Here is a 6,810-nt window from a genome sequence, read left to right as displayed (position 1 = left end):
TTCCTTTTATTTATTTTTCTCCTCTGATTGCTGTGGCTAAAATTTCCAAATCTATGTTGAATAATAGTGGTGAGAGGGGATAACCTTATCTTGTTCCTGATCTTAGAAGAAATGGTTTCAGTTTTTCACCATTGAGAATGATGTTGGCTGTGAGTTTGCCATATATGACCTTTATTATGTTGAGGTAAGTTTCCTCTATGCCTACTTTCTGGAGGGTTTTTATCATACATGGGTGTTGAATTTTGTTGAAAACTTTCTCTGCATCTATTGAGATGATCATATGGTTTTTCTGCTTCAATTTGTTAATATGGTTTATCACATTGATTGATTTGCGTATGTTGAAGAATACTTGCATTCCTGAGATAAAACCCACTTGATCATGTTGTATGATCCTTTTAATGTGCTGCTGGATTCTGTTTGCTAGTATTTTGTTGAGGATCTTTTCATCTATGTTCATCAGTGATATTGGCCTGTAGTCTTCTTTTTTTTGACATCCTTTTCTGGTTTTGATACCAGGGTGATGGTGGCCTCATAGAATGAGTTTGGGAGCATTCCTGCCTCTGCTATATTTTGGAGGAATTTGAGAAGGATAACTGTTAGCTCTTCTCTAAATGTTTGTTAGAATTCGCCTGTGAAGACATATGCTCCTGGGCTTTTGTTTTTTGGAAGATTTTTAATCACAGTCTGAATTTTAGTGCTTGTGATTGGTCTGTTTATATTTTCTGATTCTTCCTGGTTCATTCTCAGAAGGTTGTGCTTTTCTAAGAATTTGTCCTTTTCTTCCAGGTTGTCCATTTTATTGGCATATAGTTGCTTGTAGTAATCTCTCATGATCCTTTGTATTTCTGCAGTGTCAGTTGTTACTTCTCCTTTTTTCCTTTCTAATTCTATTGATTTGAGTCTTCTCCCTTTTTTTCTTGATGAGTCTGGCTAATGGTTTATCAATTTTTTTATCTTCTCAAAAACCAGCTTTTAGTTTTATTGATTTTGCTATTGTTTCCTTCATTTCTTTTTCATTTATTTCTGATCTGATCTTTATGATTTCTTTCCTTCTGCTAACTTTGGGAGTTTTTTGTTCTTCTTTTGCTAATTGCTTTAGGTATATGGTTAGGTTGTTTTTTTGTGATGTTTCTTGTTTTTTAAGGTAGGATTTTATTGCTATAAACTTCACTCTTAAAACTGCTTTTGCTGCATCCCATATGTTTTGGGTCATCGTGTTTTCATTGTCATTTGTTTCTAGGTATTTTTTGACTTCCTCTTTGATTTCTTCAGTGATCTCTTGGTTATTAAGTAGTGTATTGTTTAGCCACCATGTGTTTGTATTTTTTACAGATATTTTCCTGTAATTGATATCTAGTCTCATAGAGTTGTGGTCGGAAAAGATACTTCATACTATTTCAATTTTCTTAAATATACCAAGGCTTGATTTGTGACCGAAGATATGATCTATCCTGGTGAATGTTCCATGAACACTTGAGAAGAAACTGTATTTGGTTGTTTTTGGATGGAATGTCTTATAAATATCAGTTAAGTCTATCTTGTTTAATGTATCATTGAAAGCTTGTGTTTCCTTATTTATTTTCATTTTGGATGATCTGTCCATTGGCGAAAGTGTGGTGTTAAAGTCCCCTACTATGATTGTGTTACTGTCGATTTCCCTTTTTATGGCTGTTAACATTTGCCTTATGTATTGAGGTACTCCTATGTTGGGTGCATAACTATTTACAATTGTTATATCTTCTTCTTGGTTTGATCCCTTGATCATTATGTAGTGTTCTTCTTTGTCTCTTGTAATAGTCTTTATTTTAAAGTCTATTTTGTCTGATATGAGAATTGCTACTCAGCTTTCTTTTGATTTCCATTTGCATGGAATATATTTTTCCATCCCCTCACTTTCAGTCTGCATGTGTCCCTAGGTCAGAAGTGGGTCTCTTGCAGACAGCATATATACAGGTCTCGTTTTTGTATGCATTCAGCCAGTCTATGTCTTTTGCTTGGAGCATTTAATCCATTTACATTTAAGATAGCTATTGATATGTATGTTCCTATTACCATTTTTTTTTATTTTTTTGGGTTTGTTATTGTAGGTCTTTTCCTTCTCTTGTGTTTCCTGCATAGAGAAGTTCCTTTAGCATTTGTTGTAAAGCTGCTTTGGTGGTGCTGAATTCTCTTAGCTTTTGCTTGTCTGTAAAGGTTTTTATTTCTCCATCAAATCTGAATGAGATCTTTGCAAGGAAGAGTAATCTTGGTTGTAGGTTTTTTCCTTTCATCACTTTAAATATGTCTTGCCACTCCGTTCTGGCTTGCAGAGTTTCTGCTGAAAGATCAGCTGTTAACCTTATGGGGATTCCCTTGTATGTTATTTGATGTTTTTCCCTTGCTGCTTTTAATATTTTTTCTTTGTATTTAATTTTGATAGTTTGGTTAATATGTGTCTTGGCGTGTTTCTCCTTGGATTTATCCTGTATGGGACTTTTTGTGCTTCCTGGACTGATTGACTATTTCCTTTCCCATATTAGGGAAGTTTTCAACAGTAATCTCTTCAAATATTTTCTCAGTCCCTTTTTTTTCTGTTCTTCTTCTGGGACCCCTATAATTCGAATGTTGGTGCATTTAATGTTGTCCCAGAGGTCTCTATGACTGCTCAATTCTTTTCATTCTTTTTTCTTTATTCTGCTCTGCAGTAGTTATTTCCACTATTTTATCTTCCAGGTCACTTATCCATTCTTCTGCCTCAGTTATTCTGCTATTGATTCCTTCTAGAGAATTTTTAATTTCATTTATTGTGTTGTTCATCGTTGCTTGTTTCCACTTTAGTTCTTCTAGCTCCTTGTTAAATGTTTCTTGCATTTTCTCTATTCTATTTCCAAGATTTTGGATCATGTTTACTATCATTAATCTGAATCCTTTTTCAGGTAGACTGTCTATTTCCTCTTCATTTGTTTGGCCTAGTGGGTTCTTACCTTGCTCCTTCATCTGCTGTGTGTTTCTCTGTCTTGTCATTTTGCTTAACTTACTTGTTTGGGGTCTCCTTTTTGCAGACTGCAGGTTCGTAATTCCCTTTGTTTGTGGTATCTGCCCCCAGTGGCTAAGGTTGGTTCAGTGGGTTGTGTAGGCTTCCTGGTGGAGGGGACTGGTGCCTGTGTTCTGGTGGGTGGGGCTGGATCTTGTCTTTCTGGTGGGCAGGACTTCATCCAGTGTGTGTTTTGGGGTGTCTGTGACCTTATTATGATTTTAGGCAGCCTCTCTGCTAATGGGTAGGGTTATGTTCCTGTCTTGCTAGTTGTTTGGCATGGAGTGTCCAGCACTGTAGCTTGCTGGTCGTTCAGTGGAGCTGGGTCTTAGCATTGAGATGGTGATCTCTGGGAGAGCTTTCACCGTTTGATATTTCGTAGGGCCAGGAGGTCTCTGGTGGACCAATGTCCTGAACTCGGCTCTCCCATCTCAGAGGCACAGGCCTGACACCCGGCCAGAGCACCAAGACTCTGTCAGCCACATGGCTTCAGTGTCTTTTTCATTCCCCCTCCTTTCTGCAAGATGAGATTTGGAGAGACAAATAAACAATGCACTCACTCTCCAGTTGCCTCAGGACCAGGACTACAACTCCGAGGAGGCTGCATGGCATACAGAGCAGTTCCTTCCCAGAATTCCTGCCAATTATTTTTAAATTGGTCAGTGTTTCTTTCAATTTATCACTGTACAATGGATTAACTATTATAATGATGAGAAATTCCAGTCTAAGTCCAAAAGTGTACTAAGGAAACTGAAAACTTAGAAAATCAGATATACATGGAGGGGTTGGGTGGGGGTGTGGAATCAAATAAATAAAAACCTTCAAGAGACTCCTGGAAATGTAAGTGATAAAAACCTATGATTTTGCATTACTGTACCTAAACGCACATTTGCCAAATTCTACAACTGTTATTGTTGACTGTAACTCTTCCCAGCCATATCTGTAATGCAAAGTAAGAAGGTACCCTTACTTACTTCTCCCACGCCATACATACCAAAACATCCCAAAAACCTTCACCAGCCTTAGTCTTAGAAGATCCAGGTTCATTTTCTGATGTTCTACCCCCTGCAGTTTACTTGAGTAATTTCTTTAACTGCTCTGGGCCCATCTTCAGCCGTGCAGCTCTCATGTGTCATAATTCCTTGACTGCAGTCAAACACAGTTTAGAATATTGTACAGGGCCTCTCCCCGCCTCATATGGGTTTAGGAAGAGCCTGTGGGCCCTCATCCAATTGTCTCCTGATGAGAGTCTGCATGCACCACATAGCATCAACCTGAAGGCCTGCATCTGACACTGTCACATACTGTGAAGTGCCTAGAAATATGAATATTCACTACCTAAGCAATGACGTTGTTACAGTGTGTATTATTTATTTATTCATACACAAATACTAAGCACCTACTATGTGCCAGGCAAGCTTCTAAGCCCCGGGACTGAAGCAGTAAACAATATAGTCAAAGCCCCTGATCCCAGGGATCTTACCTTCCAGTGAGGAACACAGACAATAGACAAAGAAACAGCCAAGGATAGCATTATTCTATAACTTTCAACTGTGCTTTTAAGATTGAGGAACAATTGTAGCATAATATAAAGAGCTATGATTTTGGACTCAAGAGACCTTCATTTGTGTGCCAGTTTATTCACATTTTAGCTGAATTATTTTAAGAAAATCACAATTTAATTTTCCAATCTTCAGATTCCTCACATGAAAAAAAGCGATAATCATATACATTTTGTTAGAATTAACTGATATAAGACCTGAAACAACACCTTGCAATAAAATATTGAAAAAGAGAAACATATTTATAAAGTTAAAGTCATCTTCAAAAAGTACATTCTTTTTCAATGCTATGTCTTCTTTTAATTGTCCTTTTTAAGGCTAGTGAACAATTCAAAAATACCCAAAAGTGCAGAATTCTTCCTGTTGCCCATTGTAAAACATATCCTGATGTTCTGTTAGCTTCAGCAGAGCATCAGTAGGCAATGGCAGAACAACACGGGCGCAGGGCCAGGAAAGAGGTGGCTAAACCCCAAATTAAATACAGATGATCCTATCTCAACTGTTAGCATTTCTGAGATGCAAACCTCAATACCCTGATATTAGACTGAGATTCCAATGCTTGATATTTTGATATGTTTCTTTGAAATAGACGCAACCCACTTAAAAAATGCCAAAGAAATTTACTAAACATAATGAAATTTAGGGTGGAAATATTAAATGCCAAGTCAAATGCTTGCATTTCATTCTGAAAGCTGACAACATAAAATGAGAAAATATTATAGATTAGAATTCAATTTGGGGACTACCAATTTTCCTCCATTAATTGTATTCATTTGACAAGATGCAGTCTGTTTTTATTTTTACAATGAACATTATATAAGGATGTTTCATCTAAGTTGTTGTATCACATAGTCAGTAGGGGTATGCATAGCCCCCTGATACAGGAACATATATTTTTACTATAACATTTCTGTGCCTCAGCCAGTCTCCCAAAACTCAGATGCATTTTACCAACTGCCTGTTGAATTTTTCTGCCTGAATAAGTCATGGCACGTTAAGCTCAACAAATTCAAAATGGAATTCGTAATATTTCTTTCTAAACTTTGTACTTCTCCTGATACTTCCATTCCCATTGATATCCTACGATATCCAAGGACTTCTACTTAGTTCAAAGTCTGTCTGGTAGATCTCCAATCCTGTGTCAGTTCCTCTTTACATTCTCAGTGCCACTGCCCTGGCCCAAGTCCATCCTGTTCCTTACCTAGGGAGGATCAAAAGCCACCTAATTAATTCCTAAGATGAGCCTCCTCCCAGTTTCAATCCACCTACATTGTGAAAGACAGAATAACGGCCCCCAAAGATGGCCATATCCTAATTCCCAGAACCTGTGACTTTGTCACCTTACACAGCAAAAGAAGACTTCGCAGATGTGATTAAGTTTAAGGACCTAGACATTGGGAGGTTACTGCGGATTATTCAGGTGGGCCCAACCTAATCACAAATTCTTAAAATCAGAGAAGCTTTCCTCCTGTGATCCAAGGACAATGTGACTAAATGGAAAAGGTCAGAGGATGTAAGGTTGCTAGCTTTGAAGATGAAGGGTGGGGGCCAGAGACAAGGAATGCAAGCAGCCTCTGAAGCTGGAAAGAGCAAAAAAAAAAAGGGCAGGGAATCATTCTCCCCTACTGTCTCCATAAAGGAACACAGTCCTGCAGACACTTGGATTTTAGTCCAGCAAGACCTACATCATACTTCTGACCTTTATACAGGGCTAGAAGATAATAATTTTGTGTTGAGACACTAAATTTGTATTAATTTGGTACAACAGCAATTGAAATGAATACTCATGTGCTGCTAGTTTAGTCAATTTAAGAACATCCCTATGCTCTTATACCAGCTCGAGACTGTAGCAACCATTCATCTGTCAAGTGTAACTCCAGTGAGTCAACATTATATATAAAAGAATTTATAATTTTATTGTAGACATCTTCCACTATTTCCCTTCACCGTTACATACCTAAGAAATGTCTATAAGCTACTCTCCAAATCGGTCCTTCACTTTCCCATCACTGTGCCTTTGCACATCTTTTGTCTGGAATTGCTTCCTCTTCATCGCCACTTGCTGAAATTCTAGTTGTCTTTCAAATTCAAAATCCATTGCCATCTCCTCCAAGTGGGCTTTTCTGATTTCTCTAGCAGGAGATGAATCATTTTCTCTTCTGTGCTTTCTTTACCCTGTTTATGTCTCTTAATTTTGTTTTAGTTCCTTCTAACTTCTTAATACAGAAATGTCGT

The sequence above is a fragment of the Lagenorhynchus albirostris genome, chromosome 4 (assembly GCF_949774975.1).
Source record: "Lagenorhynchus albirostris chromosome 4, mLagAlb1.1, whole genome shotgun sequence".
Lineage (NCBI taxonomy): Eukaryota > Metazoa > Chordata > Mammalia > Artiodactyla > Delphinidae > Lagenorhynchus > Lagenorhynchus albirostris.
The sequence above is the reverse complement of the archived record's forward strand: the minus strand, read 5'-3'. Positions refer to the sequence as shown.